This window comes from Protopterus annectens, chromosome 4.part1 (assembly GCF_019279795.1).
Source record: "Protopterus annectens isolate FY-2018-M chromosome 4.part1, PAN1.0, whole genome shotgun sequence".
Lineage (NCBI taxonomy): Eukaryota > Metazoa > Chordata > Ceratodontiformes > Protopteridae > Protopterus > Protopterus annectens.
Window position 1 is genome coordinate 719,956,783 of NC_056734.1, and position 23,112 is coordinate 719,979,894.

At 39.7% G+C, this 23,112-nt stretch overlaps 1 protein-coding gene across 1 annotated transcript in view; it reads left to right on the forward strand.

Moving 5' to 3' along the window:
* The window catches only part of KCNAB1 (potassium voltage-gated channel subfamily A regulatory beta subunit 1), a 1,829,051-nt gene that overhangs the window by 92,235 nt on the left and 1,713,704 nt on the right, over positions 1-23,112 (forward strand). The gene's annotated exons all lie outside the window — the stretch shown is intronic.

A 23,112-nucleotide genomic window follows, 5' to 3' on the forward strand; every position in this document is an offset into this window, starting at 1 on the left:
AATCATCACGGTTCTGATTCCTGGAATCTGAAATGAAAATAGCATTTTGTCTTCTTAAGATTTGTGAATCAGTGATTGTGGTAATATGCCTTTTCCTTCAACTTTGCACTGTAGCTAGAAACAAGAAAATGCTCTCAAGAGAAATATGAAAATGTGTAATTTTATTAACATTATAGTGAACAATGAAATAATGACAGAGAGTTAAACTGAGCATGCTCAGTCTGTCAGTTCTCCAATTAACTCCCCTATTGAAGTAAACATACAATTCAGTTAAAGTCTTAAGAATCATGTTAGAAGCCTTCAGCACCTTTAGGGATAACCTTGATTTGGCAGTAAAATTCCTGCATTTCAATTGTGTAACAATGAGTAAGTGCATTCTCTATGCACAGTTCTCAGATGAAACTTCTTCAGAAATGTACATCAAAAGAATGAATGACATTCTTTTGGTGTACAACGTTTTATATAATTAAAACAGAAGAGCTAACTTCATGCTATTTGTGTGTACTTTTCCGAGTGAGATATTTTGGTGCAGGTCAGAGTCTCTGTGGATTGGCATTGTGACATTTAATATCTAATCAGGTGTGATTCCTAAGGGAGAAGTGTTCTGATCTAACTCATTTAACAGAAACATCTGGCTTTCAAGAGGTTTTGGCAGTTATGGAAACTTCAAAAATGCCTACGGGTAAGAGGGGGACCTGAAAGATAAAGTACTTAGAAGCTACTATGCATTTGATGTATCTAATCCCCCTAAAAATAAATAAATAAATACAACATTTTAGGTTCAGGCATTTTGTTTCTTTACTCTGTATTCCTAGCTTTTAATTATGCCATGACTGCCTTCTCCTTCTTCAACTCCTTCAGTCTCTTATTATGTCATAATTCTTACTTCCAACTGGTTCTACAATATGCAATATTAGGATGAATAACAAACAGAAAATAGAGACTGAGAATGTTGTCTAATCTCAGAGAAAGGTATATTCAGACTAAAGTTCTGCATTGGTTTATCCCCGCTCATTCCCCATTTTGTGAGAAATCTTTTATTTTTGTACTGGCTTACCCCCACAGTCTCCCCATTTATTTGGCCTTGTGCTATTGTGGGCATACTTTTTGTTGGCTAGTAGAGACCCTGCTGACTTCAGTCTCTTTCCCTTGTTTACTGCTCTATCCCTAGTGACATCAACAATTGGAGCATATCCCAGATCTTCCCTTGATTAGTATGGCCTTGGTTCCCCAGCTAGATAAGGAAGTTTTTAGAATGGAAAAAAAATTCCACCAAGGCACAAGAAATACTGAAAAACTGCAAAAGGTGTCAAGGGATATGAAGACCACCAGCCAAGTGACAGTGAAGGGTGTTTATTCAACCAAAACAGATGCTCCACAAGCACATTAATGCTCTCTCAGAGAAGTCTACCTCGATGTAACATCGAGCAGCCTTGGGATAGTCTGCATCTGATGAAGTTTGTGATGAACGAAAACATATTGTATTTGTGAAGTGTTAATGTGCTTGTGGAATTCCTGTTTTGATTGAATAAACACCCTTCACTGTCACTTGACTGGTGGTCTTCGTATCCCTTGGCACCTTTTGCAGTTTTTCAGGTTTTTAGAATGTCCCTGTCATAAGTAGGTTAAAAAAGCATGGTGTAGCATCATATTGTAGCAAATTCTATGAGGATAGTGTGATGTACAAGGAGAACCTCTAAAAATATGGACAAGTTAAGTAACGATGCATGGCTTCTGGCTGCATCCCTGCCCCAGGTCTTAGGGCAGCCATACCTCTTGGCCCACCTATACACCTAGTCAGGCTGTCATTTTGAGTCCTGACTTATCATGATTCAGAGAAATCACCTGTTTTCCCACTACAACCCCCTTTACAGGATGATTATGCCCATCCTCTACTGCCTGCATCATCAGGTCCCTGGCAGCTAATAAAACTCAGAACAGCTGAGCCATAGTCAGGATTCACCCCCCTGAACGTTTGCTGCAGATCTTCTGAAAACAGTATACCCCACACATGGAAATGAGAGTAGCTTGCTCGTTATCATTAAAGCTATATACCCCATACTAATATACAGCAAAGCCCCAGATGGTATTAAAGCTATATACCCCATACTAATATATAGCAAAGCCCCAGATGGTATTAAAGCTATATACCCCATACTAATATATAGCAAAGCCCCAGATGGTATTAAAGCTATATACCCCATACTAATATATAGCAAAGCCCCAGATGGTATTAAAGCTATATACCCCATACTAATATATAGCAAAGCCCCAGATGGTATTAAAGCTATATATCCCATACTAATATATAGCAAAGCCCCAGATGGTATTAAAGCTATATACCTCATACTAATATATAGCAAAGCCCCAGATGGTATTAAAGCTATATATCCCATACTAATATATAGCAAAGCCCCAGATGGTATTAAAGCTATATATCCCATACTAATATATAGCAAAGCCCCAGATGGTATTAAAGCTATATACCCCATACTAATATATAGCAAAGCCCCAGATGGTATTAAAGCTATATATCCCATACTAATATATACCAAAGCCCCAGATGGTATTAAAGCTATATACCCCATACTAATATATAGCAAAGCCCCAGATGGTACTAAAGCTATATACCCCATACTAATATATAGCAAAGCCCCAGATGGTATTAAAGCTATATATCCCATACTAATATATAGCAAAGCCCCAGATGGTATTAAAGCTATATACCCCATACTAATATATAGCAAAGCCCCAGATGGTATTAAAGCTATATACCCCATACTAATATATAGCAAAGCCCCAGATGGTATTAAAGCTATATACCCCATACTAATATATAGCAAAGCCCCAGATGGTATTAAAGCTATATACCCCATACTAATATATAGCAAAGCCCCAGATGGTATTAAAGCTATATACCCCATACTAATATATAGCAAAGCCTCAGATGGTTCTCCAGCTTCTCTGGTGGTTAGAATAGATTTAGCTCAATCTAAACACCAGAATGAGTCTGAACATTGTAAGGAAATTAGTGAAGATAATATTGTAAGATACGTTATTTCAAAGTACAGGAACACTGCAAGGAACAAACCAAATCCATTTAATTTTGGATATACTTTTATACAAAAAAATTATATCATCTTGTACAAGATGAAACCGAGATGCTTTTAATGATAAAAGTAAAACATTTCTATTTTTAGTAGATCAGTGTTCAAAACACATTCTTCTTGTTATGATAGTGACAACAGCTCAATATCTAAACGTAATTCGTAATTTAACTTTCTTGTATCCCCACACCTCATTGTAATGGAATGATTCACCTTGTGTAGTCTGACCATGCGACATTTTGAAAACTAAACAAAAGGCACTCACCATTCAATAAGTAATCATGCTTAATGTGTCATTTCCTACATTGTCAATGCTGATAATGTTTTTAAAAATGTATTCGGTTGTATTATTACAGTGTCAAATCACAAACTCAACATATGCATCAAATATTAACTATATATATATATATATATATATATATATATATTATATATATATATATATATATATATATATATATATATATATTTATATATATATTGATATTGATATTGATATATAATATATATATATATATATATATATATATATATATATATATATATATATAAAATTTATGTACTGACAAAAAAACAAAACTAGTGAAAACAAAAAAAGAGAGCGGATTTGTAGAACTAAACTCCTTTATTGGTAAGCGCTTTTGTTGGCAAAAGGTAAGCCAACTTCTTCATAATATAATGCATATAATGTTATATAAAATATGTAATGAAGATTGAATTGTCTTCAGTGTCTTCAGAAGCAAAGAGCATGACAAAACTGGAAGTAATAGACCATTATCTTGCCAGAGCTGATAACTGAGTGAGTAGCAGGTCAGAATATTAAGTCTAATAATGAAGCTTAATATAATGAAACTCAAGTAAATACTAAAAGAAGAAGAAGAAGAAGAAGAAAGGAAAAAAACTGGGTATTTCACCTGTTTCTCTTAGAGTACATTTCAATGTCATAAGATAGTGTTAGCATTATAGAATATTTAGTACAGCAAGCTGTTTAGTTTAAATCAGGTACAAAGTTATGAAACAGCCAACACATTTAGTTGAATGTGATCAGGTCCTTGGAACATAGAATGTTTGTTATGAACATTTTGTTGGCTTATGGTGTAATGGGGTGAAAAAGGAAGCAGGATTTAAGCATTTGAACCATAGAACGGCAGGCTGTGAGAGATCTAGTCATGACACTTGAAGTCAAAGTTTGCTGTGACAAACTGTGTTAAAGCCTTAAGACAAGTCTTTAAATATGAAGGAGACTAGTTTGTCATTATATCTTGCTTTATTAATAGTATCTATGTAGGTTAGAAGTGCAGTGTTAGTACTATGAGAAGGATGGAAGCCATGTTGTTTGGGAGTTCTTCCTGCTAGATATAGTTTAGCAGTTGCTTTTGAATATATTTTTAGGTATTTTGGAGATGAAGGATAAGCTTGTTATAGGTCTAAAGTTAACAATATCTACTGAATTTCCTCCTTTCTGCAAGGATAATGTGTGACTTTTTCCAGAGAGAGGGGAACATGGGATTCCTGGATTGACCTATTTATAAGGATTAAGACAGGATAGCAAATGCAGTTGGCTGTTATTTTAAGGTATTCACCTCGAAGGTCATTGGTTGAAGTAGAGCATCATTTGAGTTTGTTTAAGAGTAATTTTATATAGGATTTGGGCACAGTTTTGAAGGTGAAAATGGATGTGGTGATACATGGCTGTTGGGCAGGTTTAGGTTTAGATGCTGGAGAATTCTTGGTTAGAGATGCTATACTATCTATGAAACAAGAGTTGAATTGTATTGTGGTTTCGAGTGTTGAGTTATTGAGAGAGGTATTATGGCTGTGTTCTTGGCCAGGCTGAAAGATTTTTTTAATGGCTGTTTTGTTATGACTGTGAAGCATTCTGAAGTTTTCAATATATTTGGGGTTTAATATTTTTGCTCTTTCTGTGTTTTTTTCTCTCCTACATTAGTATTCTACTGTTTTTGGATACCAAACTAAACTAAATTTAAATATTTTAAATCAGACAAAAATTTAGTCATGAACATTATCTGTATATTATTATGGATCAAATATTGATTTTAGATATCTTTTTACAATAAAACCATTCAGTGTAAAAGGCTGGCATCTATTTTTTAATGATCTTGTTATAGTACATTTATTTAAAAAATATCATTATTCATTACCATCGTCATTAAGCCGCAGTGGTGCAGTGGTAGAGTTGTCGCCTCACAGCAAGAGGTTCTTCCGTTCGATTCTCAGCTGGAGCGCCTTCTGTGTGGAGTCTGCATGTCCTCCCCATGGTTGAGTGGCATTCAAAAAACATGCATGAATGGGCGTGCCTTCGTTGAAGGTTGGGTGTCGGGCTGGCACTTCTGCACCAAAAAAATCTACTGCCAATCATTAGTGGACCGGAGTTCTGCTATGGCGACCCCTGACCAGGAAAAGCCGAAAGAAGAACATTATTCATTACCATTCATTTGTTTACAGTGAGTTAACTAATAGTGAAAACAGCAATATACATATAATTTTAATAGATTTTAAAAATCTATTTATAATTGTATATCATTTGCGGTATTCAAGAAGCTGGCAGTTATCTGTAACTAAACTTAAGTTGTTGTTTGTCCATTGCCCAGTTAGCCTGAGAGCTTCAGGGTCTAAGCAAAGGCCTCATGAATAATTAATTAGGGAGTTCAGTATACTCTGCAAAGTCACAAGGCAGTTTTACACAGACATCTCTCAGTCATAGAGCTATTGCCTCCAGCAATGGCAATACAGTGACATCACTTTGGGATTTGTGTCTCAGAGATCAGCTTGGCAAAAGGCTGCAGATGACTGAAGTTTTGACTAATAAAAATAAGACAGTCACATTCACTGGTGTTACTTAGCACAGCTAAAGCAGTTAACATGTTGTATAAAAGTGCTGCCGTTTGAAAGGTATTTTAGTATATCATGAATTTAGTGTGTGGTGTAAGTCACAGGAATACTTGTCCTGTAACTCAGTTTTGACAGATGAAGCTGTCACACTGTACACATATTCACGGGGTGTCTTGAGCGGCTAGGTGCTTCAGCTTAGACATTACACATATTTGGACTACAGTCCTCTAGCTTGCTTAATGCTAGCTGTAAATAGTCTTTGTGGATAGATACAGAGTTTTCTAATTTGCACCTTCTAATTCTTAATTACTTTGCTGTTTTTAAGCAACAGTTGTGTGTATTAATAACAGTTCAACTAGAATTCTAGAATTTTATATACTTTTTAAGGGTGAGCACTCTGGGTAATGTGACAATGTTTTATGAACTGTTTTAATTCATTCAGAAAAAAGTGCTAAGTGTGAACTAATAACATAGGATCAATACTAGACAAGTGAACATAGTTAACATAAGAGGCTTAGACATATCTTCTTCTCCTTTCAGCTGCTCCAATTAGTGGTCACCACAGTGGATCATTGGTCCGCAGAATGACTGACTGTAGAGTTTTACGGTGTTGAGTTGCCAACCCTCTGCCCAACTTTCCTCAGAAGGCACACGCTCACACCTAGGGCAACATTTAGAATGTCCAATCCATCTGCAGCATGCCTTGGGAATATGGCAGCACCGAGAGGAAACCCATGCGAACACAGGGAGGACATGCAGACTCCATACAAAAGGCATCTCGGCTGAGAATCAAACCAGAGAACCTCTTGCTGTGAGCTAACCACTGCACCACTGTGCCACATAGACACACTTATTCTTTCCACCACTTATGAGAACTTAATAATGCCCACCTCCCAAATCTAGTAAGGTTCATTATTTCTTGTTAGAATTTTCCCATAGAAATTTGCAGTGGCTGCAATTTCTTTTTTAATATTCCAAAATGATTATTACTACTAGTTATTTATTTATTTATTGTGGGTCACTTTTAAAAATCTTCCTATTTGCAAAACTGAACTAATGCTCCTTTTATTTATGTTATTTATTTATTTATGTATTTGTTTGTTCAGAGGTGACCCATGAGCGCAGTTTGGTTAAGCGACTAGCTTAGTCATATATAATGCAAGTACAAGTTGGAAAATGAAACCCTGCACTACTGGAAGCAACATGTTAACAGATCATAGCATTAATCCTTAATCCTTTATCAACTAAACTACTCTAAATATTTGTTTTGCCATACTTAATAAGCTCTTTTATATTATGTTTATAATAATTGTGTCAATATTTTGCAAAGATTAGTGCTTTTTCACCTACCATATATAATTTCATTGAAATATAATCCTGAATGTATACCCATAGACTGAATCCTGTTTTTCAAATGTCAACTGTTCAAGGCATTGCTTGTTCATTTCTGGTTTGTATAGCTAGTGCTCAAGGTCAAGTGTTTTAAATGATGTTGTATGTGGTGTATTGTATGCATGCTGTGGATATAAGTGGGTATATATATATATATATATATATATATATATATGGTTCCCATTCAGAAGCCTGAAACATCATAAGCCTGAAAATCAAAATCCTGAAACCAAAAGCCTGAAAATTCAGAATCCTGAAAACTCAAAATCCTGAAAGACCAAAATCCTGAAAGACCAAAATCCTGAAACTCAAAATCCTGAAAACACAAAATAGACATACTGATGTCGTTGTGGCTTTGCTATTGTTAGCCCTGTGGTGTTAGGTCATGCGTTGGGGTCAGGTAAGTGTCGGTTGGTTTTATTTTAGGGTTAGGGTGGTTTAAGTGAGTTAGGGTTAGGGCAGGTTAGGCATGTATGCAATAGTGATAAATATTGGGGTTAGGGCGGTTTAAGTGAGTTAGGTTTAGGCGCTGGTCAGGTGAGTGTGCGATAGTGACGGACCTTAGGGTTAGGGTTAGGGTCAGGGTCAGTTGGTAGATATTAGTGTCTTTATAGTGACATATTAGCATTATTTGTGTTTTCAGGATTTTGAGTTTCAGGATTTTGGTCTTTCAGGATTTTGGGCTTTCAGGATTTTGAGTTTTCAGGATTCTGAATTTTCAGGCTTTTGGTTTCAGGATTTTGATTTTCAGGCTTATGATGTTTCAGGCTTCTGAATGGGAACTATATATATATATATATATATATATATATATATATATATATATATACAAATATATATATAAGCTTTGTGCATGCATGCTGTGAAGGTAAGTGGGTATATATGTAAGCTTTGTATATGCAGCCTGTGGAAATAAGTGGGTATATATTGAAGCTTTGTTTATGTATGCTGTGGAGGTAAGTGGGTATATATGTACGTTTTGTGAAAGCATGTTATGGAAGTAAGTGGAACTATATGGAAGCATTGTAAATGCATGCTGTGGAGATGAGAAGTTATATGTGGAAGCTTTGTAAATGCATGCTGTGGAGGATAAGTGAGAATATATGTAAGCTTTATGAATGCAGAGTAAGTAAACTGGATCCTACATTATGTCTTGGTACCTTGGAAGCTGTGAAAGCTTCTATTTACTTACTGCCTAACATGGAGTGGGATTCTGGTCCAGGGTGTGGGGAGCCTCTGGATTATGTATCTGTCCCACCAGCACATCCTATTTCATTATTTGTTGAGGTTGACATCTCTCACTCTCACAGCTCCGATGGCTTTGAGTTTTCTGGGGTGGAGCATGTCCATTACTCCTGTGTTGGACATGGCCTTGTACAACAGACATACAATGCCTCTGTGTAGACAGTATGTGACTGCATTCAGCTGGGGTGTCTACAGCCAGGCAGCATATGCCATATATTTGAGACCCTTTATCCTCTTGGTGAGGTACCTTTGAGGTCTTTCTAACTGCTGCAGGTGTCAGGTAAGGTACATCCCATATGAGGCATTGTACTAGATTATGGGTGTGATAAGAGAACAGTATAGGGGCACAATGACCTCTGTTGATATAGATGTGAATCCTTTCCTGATACGGTGTCAAATGTAGACAGTCTTCCTAGCCACATTGGCAATGTGAGTGTCACATAACAGGTTACTGTCCACTTGTGTCCCTAGGTCCCTGATTACTCCTTCCATACATAATGGTTTACCACCTATGTGGTAATTTGTGGTGCCTTGTTTGGTATTTGGTGGGACATTCATACTGTCCAGTGTCTTCAGGACGGCTGGGTGGGGTTCCTGTGTGTGAGAGTGTGGTCTGTAGCATGCTACAGACTGTACAGCAGTCTTGCCTACAGTTAGTTGCACATGGGTGGACTCCAATGCCTTGTGCATTGTCAGTTACCTGGACGTATGGGTGTATGTGCTGAATATGGATACTCACCCTCCTTTTATGTTTTGTTCCAGGTTTTGGGGCCATGACACATGATATGTGGTATAACCTGGTAGTGCTGGTGTGCTGTCAGGAGGCTTGCAGCAGGTTTCTGTCACTGCATAGACATCGATATTCTCCATACTGGGGATGGCCTTGGGAGCATGCATATTGGGGTTTACACATCTGGCATTGGTCAGCATTACCCTTATGTTTCTTTCCACTTATGTTTTCTAGGGTGGTGGGTTAGTCTTTTCAGCCTTGCCTACAAAAGGCTCTATGGAGGTGGCAAAGGCCTTATCTAATATCCAGACGCCCAGGGGTAACAGGTGCAAGCCATCCCAAGAACAGCTGCGCGGCTTGTCAAGCATGACATCCCAAGCAGACAGACATTGGATCCCCTTGGAATGACACCAGTAAGTGTGCCACTTGCTATGACTGATAATTCCGTGTTTGTACTGTGGCATTATTCTTGGTAAGGGTAGGATGCTGCAAACGGCAAGTGTCATACCGGCCTGGACTACATAATCAGAGAGCTCATCTATGTCTCTTTTCATGTAGTCTAGGGAGGTACATCTCAGGTCATTCACACCAGCATGGACTATGACTGCATCATATTTCTACTTGCTTTGGAGTGACCTGCATACTTCTGTTATGTGGTGTATTGTGGCAGCCTACAGGCAGCTTACTGTACCCTTTCCCTTGTTCAGTCTGGTGTGCGGGACAGCAGTGTGTCTGACTATGGAGTCACCTATTACAACTGTATCAGGCATGCTGTTTCTCCTTCTGGCCTGTGACTATTTGGAACACCAGCTTTGTGTACTATGTGTTGCATGTGCTATGTTTGGAGGTTGTTTGATTGGGTGTCTGCTTTAGAGGCCTCTGTTGGTGTGCTGTGTTTGTAATTTGTGCCTCCGGGAATGTTTTTCTGTGTTTATGTGTTTGGTATGCAGTTGTGATAGGTCTATGTGGGACTGTGTTTGTGGTGTGTGTGGTTACCTTCTCCTCCTGACTAGTTTTGGGAGTACTGAGTTGAGGGAGCTCAGCCTCCAGTTTGGATAGATGGTTGCATCTCTCACATATATTTGTATTTCTTGGGTGGAGTTGGGGTTGTCTGTGTACTTGGGGCAGGTGTAACATTGCCTCAGGATTCACAGATTCAACTTGTTGTGGCTGGCCTTAGTGGATTGTATGTGTGGACATATTTTATTGCCATACTACTGATCAGTGATTACTTCATTGTTTATGTTTGCTCTATCATGTAGTAGCTTCCTCATTTTCTTGCATGGTTTGGTTATGGCTGGTGTCCACCATGCCAGATGCCTGCATGTATGGCATTGTGTCTTGTTTTAATTTAGGATTGCATAATCCAAGCATTCCTGGCAGTGTTCATGGAATGCCTGTATAACAGGTTCTGAGGTGTGGCCCATATTTTGCACCTGCACAGGACCTTTAATGGATTCCACATCAGTTTGGAGGAGTGCAAATTTTGCTTTACACATGTTTTTCACTGTGGTTTTCTGGCCAGGGACTGTGGTCAGGATGTGTATATCCAGTGTGGTTACTCTATGGTCTGGTCTTACCAGTGGGGAGTACACTTCTCATCTTGCCATCCAGTACACATGTTGCTGATTATCACATCCAGTATGCTTACCCCTCTTGTGGGAGTGGTACGTTGTTCCTGGGTCTTTTGGTTTATGGAGTCTATGAACTTTTGTCCTACACTGTTGGAGCTAGTATAATGCTCCCAGTCTATGTCTGGGTATTTTCAGTCACCCAATATAATGTGGTTTGGAGGACTTGATATATTCATGTATTCCAGCATAGGCCAGGTGCAGTTCCTGGTGTTGGGACAGTAGTCTGTAGCAGGCTATAAACTGGGGGGCAGTTTTAGCCACTGTTACTTGACCATGGCTAGTCCATGCTGCTTCTTGTTGTGATACCAACATGGGGGTGTGGTTATCCTTGACAATTCTTGCTAGTCACCCTCCTTTTGTAGCTTGTTCCATGTTTTGAGGCTGTACAGCACAGTATGAGGTGTAACCTGGTAGTGTTAGGGTGCTGTTGTGAGCCTTGACTCAGTTTTCTGTTACCACACAGATATCAAAATTCTCCATACTGGGTGAGTTTAGACTGCATGCATCTTGCTGTTTCAACTTATCCCTTATCTTATTCTTATCCCTTCTGATACCTATGGAGATAGGTTTGTGTTTTGAGCCTTACCTATTCAGGGCACACTGTGGTTAACAACAGCCTTTGCCAGTATCCATACGGCCTGCACTGATAGGTGCACACCAGTCCTAGCAGGTGGAGCATCATGTCATGCTCAGCATGTCATCCCAGACTGGCACACATTGGATCCCCTTTGACTAACTGCGATACTTCAGTCAATTATTGCACTTGATCATCTCATTGTCATATTGTGGCATGATGCTTGGTGAGGGTAGGATGTTAGTCAGGGTCCTCAGGTGTGCATATAGTACATGGTGTTACATTACTTAACACATGGCATTCATGCCTCAGGTGGTGCTGCAGGGCTGCCTCTGTCGGATGTGCATATTACACTTCCCTGTACATGTTTGTGAGCAGGTCATGTCATTGTAGGCATCCATGTTATTATTTGGGTGAGTCAGAGGGGGTATCATTCCCAGGGTTCCTACTGAGCCAGTGTATGTGCTATGCATTGCCTCTTTGCCAAGGCCAGGGCATACTGGGCACGCCTCCTTCTGCCTACTGGGGCAGGCTCAGGTTGTTCCTCCTCCGAGTCACGCTCTGCCTGTGATGGCCTTGGCAATGGTGGGGGGCTGTTTGGCCCGGCCCTATGCTGGTCCTGCTGCAGCTGTTTTCACAAGATCATATTATGTAGCATAGCACATATCATGACAATTTGGGTACATGTAGTTGGTGTGTACTGCAAGGCTCCACCAGATGTGTCCAGACACCAGAACCGTGACTTGAGCAGCCCAAACACACGATCTATTACATTACGTGTTTGTGCGTGTGCCTCATTATGGCGTTCCTGTTCAGGTGTGTGTGCGTTTCTGATGGGTGTCATCAGCCACGGCTCCAGTGCATAACCTGCATCCCCCACTAGGTGTCCATGCGGGATGTCCCCATTGGCAAATGTCTGGTACAGCTGCGTCAAATGCCAGATGTGGGAATCATGGTAGCTCCCAGGACAGCCAGCACACACATTCATTATTATGCCCTGGGCATCACACACGACCTGGCAGTTGATGGAGGGGAAGCCCTTGCGGTTGATGTATGCCCTACCCCGCTCACCAGCTGGTGCTTTGATGCATATGTGCGTGCAGTCTATTGCACCCACTACCTCAGGGTATTCCACTATTTGCTGGAAGAGACGCATATTGCTGGCCAATACCTCACGGGCATTGGGGAAATATACATGATCACTGACATGTGCTGACATGGCATCCAGGAACTGGTGCAGTACCCTGGAGGCAGATGCCTGTGATATCCCCATCATATCACCAGTTGGTCTCTGGAAGGTACCTGTTGCTAGTATTCTTAGGCCAACACATACCTTGGTTTCCACTGGGATGGGTTCCCCTCTGTTGGTTCTGTGTGTGAGGCGTGGCCTGCACAGCTCCACTATTTGCTTCAGGAGGTCTCTGTCCACTCTATAGTGCTCTACTATCTCCAGCTCATGTAACCCGTGGTAGGTGACCCTGGGCCTGTACACTCTTCTCCATCTCCTCACTGTGGGTTGTCTGGCACCATCTGCATTGTCACCACCCTCAGCAAGTCGCCTATGTCTCATTATGACAGCTATGACAGCCCCTAACATTTCTGCTCTGAGTTCAGCTTTTTCAGTTTTCACTTCTAATAACTTACTCCTCTCTTGCAGTGTCTCTTGAGAGAAACATCCTGCACTGCTGTTTGCAGAGTTTTAAGTGCTGGGCTGGGCTACTATTCTGCCTGTGTAATTGCTTGCTTCTAATTGTTTTCACCTGCTAGCTCCAGCAGTATTCCCTGCTAGCTTCCTACTAAATCTGTTGCTTCCTTTTTCCTCTCTGTTTCCTCAGGGAGGAGCCGTGTGCAAACCAGCAGAAACATGCTCACAGTGGCTTACACGCGTGCACACATGCTTACACGGTTCAGAATCTGCTTATTCGGATTAAAACACATGCACACCCGCGCAAACAGTGTTAAACATCTCCCAACATGCTCCCACATGCTCAGTCTGTCTTACGCACACACTGTCTTACTCGCGCTTCATGGCGCACACACGTGAGCATGCACGCCCAGCAAGAAACTTTGGTGTAGGCAACAGTGTACACCTTCCATTTCTTGACTTTCTCATGCTTATCTAGTGGCACACCTCTTTCCATGATATCTGTCTGACATCTGTCATGTAACTCTGACCTCCAATGAACTGCATTTTTTTCTACCATTCCCCCCTGTGATGTCACCTATCTCCTACTCTGTTCCTCCCCCTTCTGTAACTCTTACACTACTCAGACTGTGCTCATTTGCTATGTGATAGTGGAATTCAGTATCCTAACACTCATTTCCATCAGATTGCCTACTAATGCTTAGTTACACCTCTTAGACTCAGCTTCCCCCCTTAGCAACCACTACACGGTGGCCATGTTGGTTTTGGTCTGCTGGTCCCTGCATTGACATTCCATGTATTGCATAAAACCAACATTTGTGGGTTTATAACCTTTGTTTTTATGTTTTATACAGCGCAGCCTGTTTGCGCGAGGCTGCGCTGGGTTTAAACATCGGCGATCGCCGAAAAAAAAATATATATTTTTAATATATTTGCATCAGATTACCTTGCCAATGACCACATATTTGGCCATTGGCATGCTGCCTGACACATATGAACCCGTTATTTGGAGCTGACATGGCTCCATTACGGTTTTTGCAGAAACGTACTCAGTTGTCAACTGAGTACATTTCTGCAGCTAAAACGGCTCTTACACGGGATGTTCTGGGCTTCTTGGATTGCTAATCATCCTCATTTGCATGCTATTTGGCTGCAAGTGAGGTGATTAGCTTATCCACGCCCACTCCGTGTAAGAGACGTTTTAGCTTGTCTCTTACACGGACTTTGGGCTGTTCCTGGATCGCGAAGGTTGCATGGAGTCTTACACTACTCTTAGACTCCGTGCAAGCCTTCGTGAATCCTGCCCATTGTCTATAAACAGAAAAGTGTTAAATGTTGGTTTTAAAATTGCTGGTTGTATATGAACATACTGCCAAATAGTTACTGGCCAAATAGTAGGCTGTTATCATTGCCATGTAATCTCAATCATTACCCTAACATAGGCATAATATAAATTAAGTAGAATGACATGGGAAACACAGGTGACTGCCCTGCTAAGTTTCTTTTTTATCAGGATTCACCAGTCTATAATTTCATATAGATATAGATATAGGTGTGTGTGTGTGTGTGTGTGTGTGTGTGTGTGTGTGTGTGTGTGTGTGTGTGTGTGTATGTGTGTGTGTGTGTGTGTGTGTGTGTATGTGTGTGTGTGTGTGATAGAAAGGGAGAGACTATTAAAATCATGATAGATAACATTTAGAGGTCCTGAGTACATGCTTTAGTTTTCTGTATTCATAACATTTGTTTTAATCATCTTTGCCAAACAATGTAGTGTACTAGACAGCATATTAAAATTAATTAAAATAATTTATACTGCATTTATATGTACAAAATGCATTGAATCAGGATCTTAATGTTTAAATGTTTTTCTGTCTCCTGGCTTGTTGCTTGGATAAATTTTGGTTGAGTTCTAGGCCCCTTCTTTTCTAGTTCTCTAAATACACAGAGAGTCCATGCTTACAGGTTAAATAGTACCTTATCACATTATTGACATTTTAACTCCCAGGCTGAATATCCTTCCATTATCATTTCTTAAAGGAAAGTAGTGCCAGTCAACAAGTAAGGTAAAATTTACCGAAGATTTAAAAAGTACATAATGTTTTATGCATGGTTGCAGTTTGCACTTAAGATATGCTATGTCAGAAGTCTTGGCAACCAGATAAGTCAGTTAAGTGACATGCAGATGATAATGCCACTGATATTGCAATCATTGATAGAAATGTGGCTTAAAATAAAGAAGGGGTGGTTTTCTGTGTTACTGTAGTTCAGGGTACATGGAAAGAACACAGAGAGAGGATGAATAGTGATAAGCACACAGAAAGGGATACAGGACACTGTGGAAGAGTTTGTGAGAAAGGCGAATGAGGACAGCAATGGCTTACTAGTATGTTGGTCCCAGCTGGTGGAAGAGCATACATCTTGGATGTAATCTATAATATATCAGTCATTAACTGCTTAACCCTTGATGCCAACACATTGATGAACAAGAAATCAGAATGGGCAAAAAAGAAGACAGTCACAGCCATCATTACAGTAGTAAATTGGGATAAGTTCACTTCCACAAACAATGAAGAGGGAGATTGTAAATGGTTTGCTAAAGGATACGCTTGAAAAAGTAGGTGAAGAGCATTCTTTACCTGGTATTCACCGATTTAAAACAGAATGTGAAGGTAGGAGAGGTGGCATGGAAGACACCTGGCAACTGTGATCATGCAGGTGTGAGGGGGTCATGGTCCCTGTATGGGAGTCATAGTCCCTGTGGGGTAGTCATGGTACCTGTGTGGAGGTCATGGTCTCTGTGGGGTGTCATGGTCCCTGAGGAGTTCATGGTCCCTGTGTGTGTGGGTCATGGTCACTGTGTGTGGGGTCCTGATACCTGTGTGTTGGGGTCATGGTTCCTGTGTGTGGGGGTCATGGTCCCTGTGGGGGTCATGGTCCCTGTGGAGGTCATGGTTCCAGTGTGTGGGGGTGATCATCGCTGTGTGTGTGGGTCATGGTCCCTGTGTATGTGTGGGTCATGGTCACTGTGTGTGGGGTCATGGTCCCTGTGTGTTGGGGTCATGGTCCCTGGGGGTAATGGTCCCTGTGGAGGTCATGGTTCCAGTGTGTGGGGTGATCATCGCTATGTGCGGGGGTCATGGTCCCTGTGGGGGGTCATGGTCCCCGTGAGAAGGATGGCTAACAAGGTCATTGTGTAATACTGTAAGAGAATCAGTTTCAGTCTGTTAAACTGTTCTTGTGCTGCAAAAATGCATGTGCTCCATGGAACCTTAGGATAATGCCATCTGTTGTTGTATAGTCCTGGTCAGGTCATACACAATGAACTAGCCCAAGGTGGGACTCCAAATTAAGAATCCAAGTTCCAAAAGCCTCAACATTGGATCAGGCAGAAGATTATCATCAACTGTCACTGGCTTAGAGTCAGATGAAGTTAGCAATAAGATGGAGATCTCTGCTGATCTCACGCTTCCTGCTACTACTACTGGCATCTTGGTTTCTAGCCTGATGGCTACGTGTAGTCACTGCTGACATACTATCATCTCCACATTAAAAGACTTAACTATGAATAACATCATTCCCTTACTCATTGAAAATCCATCTGTGAAAAATCAATGTAGTGCAAACAAGATGAATGAAATCTTGGGAACCTCTATATACATAAAAATGGCTTATTGGTTGTCTGGCATATGGCCTAAAACAGTAGTCAGTATGGCAATTGCTGCTGTGACTGAGTAGTCCTTTTTAACAATGGCTTCTGTTTATTTTACATGGGGGCTGGACATTAGATATTGTGTATTAATTGAATTTGTCTCACCTTACCCTAGCTGGATAGCTGGATTCTGAAAAATCACAAAGTGGACGAATGAAGAAAATATAGATAAAGGTTTTTGTAACATTGAATGTTTACATTCTGATGGAACAATTACTACAGTGAGAGATCAGAAAAGCAAATTATTATTACCAACAGTAAACTTCACCCAAAACGAAAAGGCAAACTGCACTGTGTTAGAGAGGGAACAAACTTTAACATTAAAAACAATGAGCAGGTTAAATACTTTCATCTGTTTGAAATCTCAGACTTCTCACATTAAAGACTGTATACTCTCTAATGTGGTGCAGTTTGCCTTTCCATTTTGGGTTTGGTCTTTGGCAGTGGTTTTCTGAGTTTAACAGTAAACTTGCAAAAACAAAGATGGAAATGGCCATCCAGCCTATGGTAAGAAGACCTGTTTGAGACAAAATGGAATAATCAGCTTTGCCTAGAAGTAGAAACTTGTTGAAGGCAAACAAATCAGTGTGTTAACATTTCTAATGGCATTAGTCATACAGAAAGCCATGCCATTTCTGAAGAGAGAAAACTATAAAACAATTAAGAAAGCAAGTATCGCCATCAGAAGGGACATATCATTAAAAATCTTTAGGAAAAAACGATAGAAGCAGCACACAGTATAAAACAGACCAGGATTTGTCATAATGTGTTCCAAAAATACACTAAAAACATCAGCAGAAATAGAAAAAAATGTAGAATGTATGCAGATAAATTGAAATTAAAAGTACAAAAAAGACATTTCATTGATCACCCACAACATTGCTTACAGAGAATTATGAAACAAAGCAAAAGGAATAGAAACACCATGAAAAAAGAAGAAATAGTTAGATTTCGGAGAAATATTTATGAAGACCCTGTTGAACATAACAAAGACACTATATAGATACAAGTATTACAAGAAAAAACAAGGATTTCTCATGAATACAAGAAATGGTATGAAGTAACAGCCAGAGGAACTTTGAGAAAATTAAGAAAACGTCCTAACTTGAAACCCCCAACCCAGATGCAGTATTTATCTTTTGCCTAAAGTTATTAGCATCTTTATACAAATATTTAGCCCTTAGTAAAAATTACCTGTATGCAGATTCCAAGCAGACATTAACCTGGTTAACAACAAGGAAAATTATAATCTTCAATAAGAGTGAAACTGCAAGCCATCCTAAGAACTATAGACCAATATACTGCCTTCCTTATGTATTTATATATATATATATATATATATATATATATATATATATATATATGTGTGTGTGTGTGTGTGTGTGTGTGTGTGTGTGTGTGTGTGTGTGTGTGTGTGTGTGTGTGTACATGTGCGTGTGTGTGTGTGTGTGTGTGTGTGTGTGTGTGTGTGTGTGTGCATGCATATATAGATAGATATACACACACATACACACACACACGTATAAGATATATATATATATATATATATATATATATATATATATATATATATATATTTATATATATATATATATATATATATATATATATATATATATTATGTTATATACTAGAATTGATGCTGACAGAGTTTATAGCCATATGGAAAAAATCAGTCATGGCAATATAACCAAAAAAGGTAGTGAAAGGAAGTTATATAAAACAAAGGGTCATCTACTGTTAAGCAAGGCCAAAATAGAGAGCTGTGAAAAGTGGAGTAATCTAAGTATGATACAGATAGATTACAAGAAATCATTCAACAGTATGCCACATTCTTGCTGTATATAAACAGGGTTTGTACGTACTTGAAATTTACTTCAGTTTTGAATGACAAAAGTATTTCATATTTGGGTGTAGTAGTGTATAAAGAAAATGCCAAGTTAGCTACTAAAATTAACAAAAAGAGTGTGCAAAACAATGCATATTTACACTTTTCAAGCATGCATCCCAGATATATAAAAGAAAATATTGTTAAGGGCTAACTGATGAGGGCACATCAACTTACTTTAGATGATGCTGATTTTATTAAAGAGAGCAAAGCGATATGTAACAAGTTTGTAGCTAGAGGCTATTCAAATGAATTAGTGAGAAGTAAATTTAGTGAAGTCAAAAGAACTAGAGAAAATTTAGAAGTTTTTTCTAAGAAAAATATCAACAACGACTTTGGAACTGCTATGCAAATATCGAATAGTGTAGATTCGGAAGCCATCAAACAGATTATCAGAGCAAATTGGAAAATTTTGAGGAGCAGTGAAGAAGTACTAGAAGCAGATGGTAATGGTCCACGCTTTTTGTACAAAAAGGGAAAATGGTTTTAAAAACTTTTTCCAAAGCAGTTTGAATCCCAGGTCTTTTAGTACAAGAGGTAGGATGGAAAAATGTTTGGCATGCAATTTATGTGATTTAATTTATGAAGGAGTCAGTGGAATTGTTATTAATGATGTAAAAATATATGTCAACAAGGTTTACACATGGAAATCAAAGTTTGTTGTTTATCTAATTGTATGTCAGTCTTGCAATGCATTCTATGTTGGCCGTACTAGTAGGGAGCTGTTCAAAAGAATGTATGAACACAAAAGAGCTGTGGAAACTGGCAATGAAGCTAATGCTTTAGGTAAACATTATAAAATGGGGGGGGGGGGGTGTAAAATCAATTTTAAATTTTTGGTTTTGGGAAATATTGCTGACTATGAGATCAAGTTGAATGATGAGGAGGAGTTGGGATGGTTGGAATATACATGGCAGGTTAAGTTGAATGCCTGCTATCCCGCTGAGCTAAACATCAGAGAAGATTTTGTAGCCTATTTGAGAAAGAAAGGGTTAAGACATTAATTGGGAATGTCATGTGATGATATCTTTTAGTATTTAATGAATGAAGTGAGAGGTTTTAATTCAGTCTGAAGAAGTCTTGTGTATGAAAAGACGAAAGCGCTTGTTTGGTTTATCACCGAGTTTATTATTTTTATTTTTTTGTCAGTTATTTGGTTTAATACGTTTTAAAGTGAGCATCCCACATTTGTGGATACTGGAATGCTTACAGATGTATAAGATACACCCAACATTCATCAAGTACATTGTTGTGACTTATGAAACAGCGGCAAGTCACTTTACAGTCAAGCCATGACAAAAGGCAAACTATTATCCCAGTGATTAAAATTTAGAGGGGAATATTCAGGGTGATTTGTTGCCCGTGCTGCTATTTTCTCTTGCTCTTAACCCATTAAGCTATTAACTTAATAGATTAAGTTATGGTTACAGTTTAAATCCTAAACAAAAAGAAAAACAAAATGTCTTTAAAGATATCTCACCTTCTTTTTGGAGATGATTTAAAACTGAATAGTTCATCAGATGATCTGAAAGCACAATCACAATGGTTAAAAACTTTCTCAGATGATATAAAATTAACATTTGGTTTTGATAAATGTACAAAAGCAATATTTAAAAAGGAAAGCTACAGCACCAAGTAAATAACAACCTGGGACATGAATGCAATGTAAAGGAACTTGAGCAGGTGGGAGTATAGAAATAGATAGGAGTAGACAAAGGGATAGGAAAAGCATGAACAAAAGAGAAAAAAAGATTAGTAACACTTCAAAAGACTAAATATAATATTGAAAAGTGCCTTGACACCTACAAATAAAGTAAAGCTATAAATAAATTGGATCTTTCTGTTCTTACTTATAGCTTTGTTGCGATAGACTGTTCCAAAAAGTATTGTATCATTTAGAGAAAAAACAAGAGAAAAATGCTTCATGCTTATTAAATAATAAGTAAAAAGCAATGCATACATAGATTCATAGCTAGGTACTAGGCTATCTGCCCGAGGGCATTTATAAGCCTAGCCAGAGTGTGTCAGCTTTCGCAGCCCCATTGATTAATTAACTGATCCTCTGTCAAACAGAGCCAATGAAGTGATCCCAGTGGTGTATTTTCTGTTACCCATCCACTCATCAAGGTTTCTCTTGAAGAGTGTTAGTGAGGGGCTCTGCCTGATATAATTTGGAATTTTGTTCCAAAGCATGGGGAGTCTCTGTGACAGGAATCTAGCCCTCCAGCATGTTCTATTTATTGTTGTGGTGAGGTTTAGCTCACTAGAGCGTGTGGCTCGCAGTGACTTGGATTTTTTAGGTGGAGCATGTCCATCAATTCTGAGTTGGACATGGCTTTGTAAGTCAGGCAGAGATCACCTCTGAGGAAGCGATATACCACTGAGTACAGCCAGAGTTTTTCAGTCGGGCTGCATAGGACATATGTTTGAGGCCAGTAATCCTTTTGGTGAGGTACTTTTGTGGTCTTTCCAGCTGTTGGAAGTGTCTTGTGAGGTACATCCCAAATGGGGCATTGTACTCTATGATGGGTCTAATGAGTGACGAGTAGAGGGGCACTATAGCCTCTTTATTTCTAGATGTGAACCTTTTAGTAATTAGATGGGCCACATAGAAGGATTTCCTAACTACTTTGGCAATATGATTGTCAAAGGAGAGATTACTATCTACCTGGGTCCCCAGATCATTTATTACCTCTTCTGTATTAAGGGGGCTGCCACCTATGTGGTAATTCGTGGGTGTTTTGTTTTTCCCAAATGGGATGACTATGCATTTCTTCGCATTTAGCTTGAGGCCATGACTTTGACACCAGGTGTCTGTCTCAGTAAGGCCCTTTTGGAGGATGTCTGTGTCAGCCAGAGAGTCAATTATGGTTCCCAGTTTGCCGTCATTGGCGAACTTGGTTAGCCATAGTCCTCCTGTGTTTGCCTGTACTTCTGAGAAGTATATGCCGAACAGTAGGGGTCCCAGGACCGAGCCTTGTGGGACACCACTTGTGACTGGTTTAGAGTCGGACCTGGAGCCCGCTATTCTTACCGTGTGAGTTCTGTCTGTAAGCCAGTTGGCAACCCATCTCGTGATGTAGGGGTTTATGTTCAGGCTGGTGAGTGTTTCTGTAATACCCGAGTGGGGAATGGTGTCGAAAGCTTTGGCGAGGTCAAGTAGCCTGTGTGAGCCACCTTTCCCTCGTCTATGGCCTTGGTGACTGTCTCGAAGAAGTCAACCAGGTTTAGTAGGCATGATCTGCCCTTAACAAAGCCGAACTGGGTTGGGGTCAAGTGTTTGGAGGTTCTCAATGTCTTTGTTAATGAGTTCCATGATGATGTGCTCCATAGCCTTGCAGACCAGGCTAGTCAGGCTTATGGGGGGATAGTTACCAGGGTCAGTTGTGGCCCCTCCTTTGTGGAGAGGAATAACCATTGCTGTGTGCCATTCTATGGGCATGTAGTCTGTGGAGAGGCTGAGGTTGAACAGTGTGTTTAGGTGAGGGGTTAGTTCATTCTGTAGTTCGTGCAAGACGCAGTCTGGGACACCATCTGCTTCCAGTGATGCTATGTTTTTGGCTTTTGAAAGGGCTGTTTTCACCTGTGCGTCTGTGATTTTTGGGACACTACACTTTTCCGGTATTGTTGTGGGCCCTTTTGAAGGTGAGGGGGGGGGTGAAGTTTGCACTGAATCTATCTGCCAGGATGTTGGCAATATCAGTAGGTTCAGTATATTTTGTGCTATTTTGCACTAGTTCAGTGCATATCTGCGAGTTGCCACTTAGATTCTTAACATAGAAAAAGAAGGCTTTGTGGTTATCTTTTGAATCCTTGGCTATTTTTCTTTCGAAGTTAGCTTTGGATGATTTCATGAGGGACCTTAGTTTCTTACTGATACTGATCAGGGATGTTTTTCCTTCTTGGGATTTGCCTTTTTTCTGAACTAGTTTCCTCCTTCTATTGTATAACCTGTTTATTGCAGGGGTCCACCAAACTGGTTTCCTTCTCTTAGAGGAGTGAGTCTTGGTTTTTCTAGGGATGGCATGATCCATGCATCCTTGTAGGTGCACACAGAGTGCATTTGTAAAGGTTTCTGCATCTTGGGCAGCATTATCCTTTAGTGTGGGGGCTGTGAAACTTACCACCTCTGTCTTAAGTAAGGTGAAGTTTGCTTTAAAAACGTTTTTTCACTGTGGTTTCCTTAGTTGGGGGTGGTGGTGGGGTGTGGACATTCAGAGTGATTAGTTTATGGCCTGATCTAACCAGTGACGAGTTGACCTCCGGTGTGGAACACCTGTCGCCCATGTTGGTGATGACCAGGTCCAATATGTTTTCACCTCTGGTAGGGGAGTT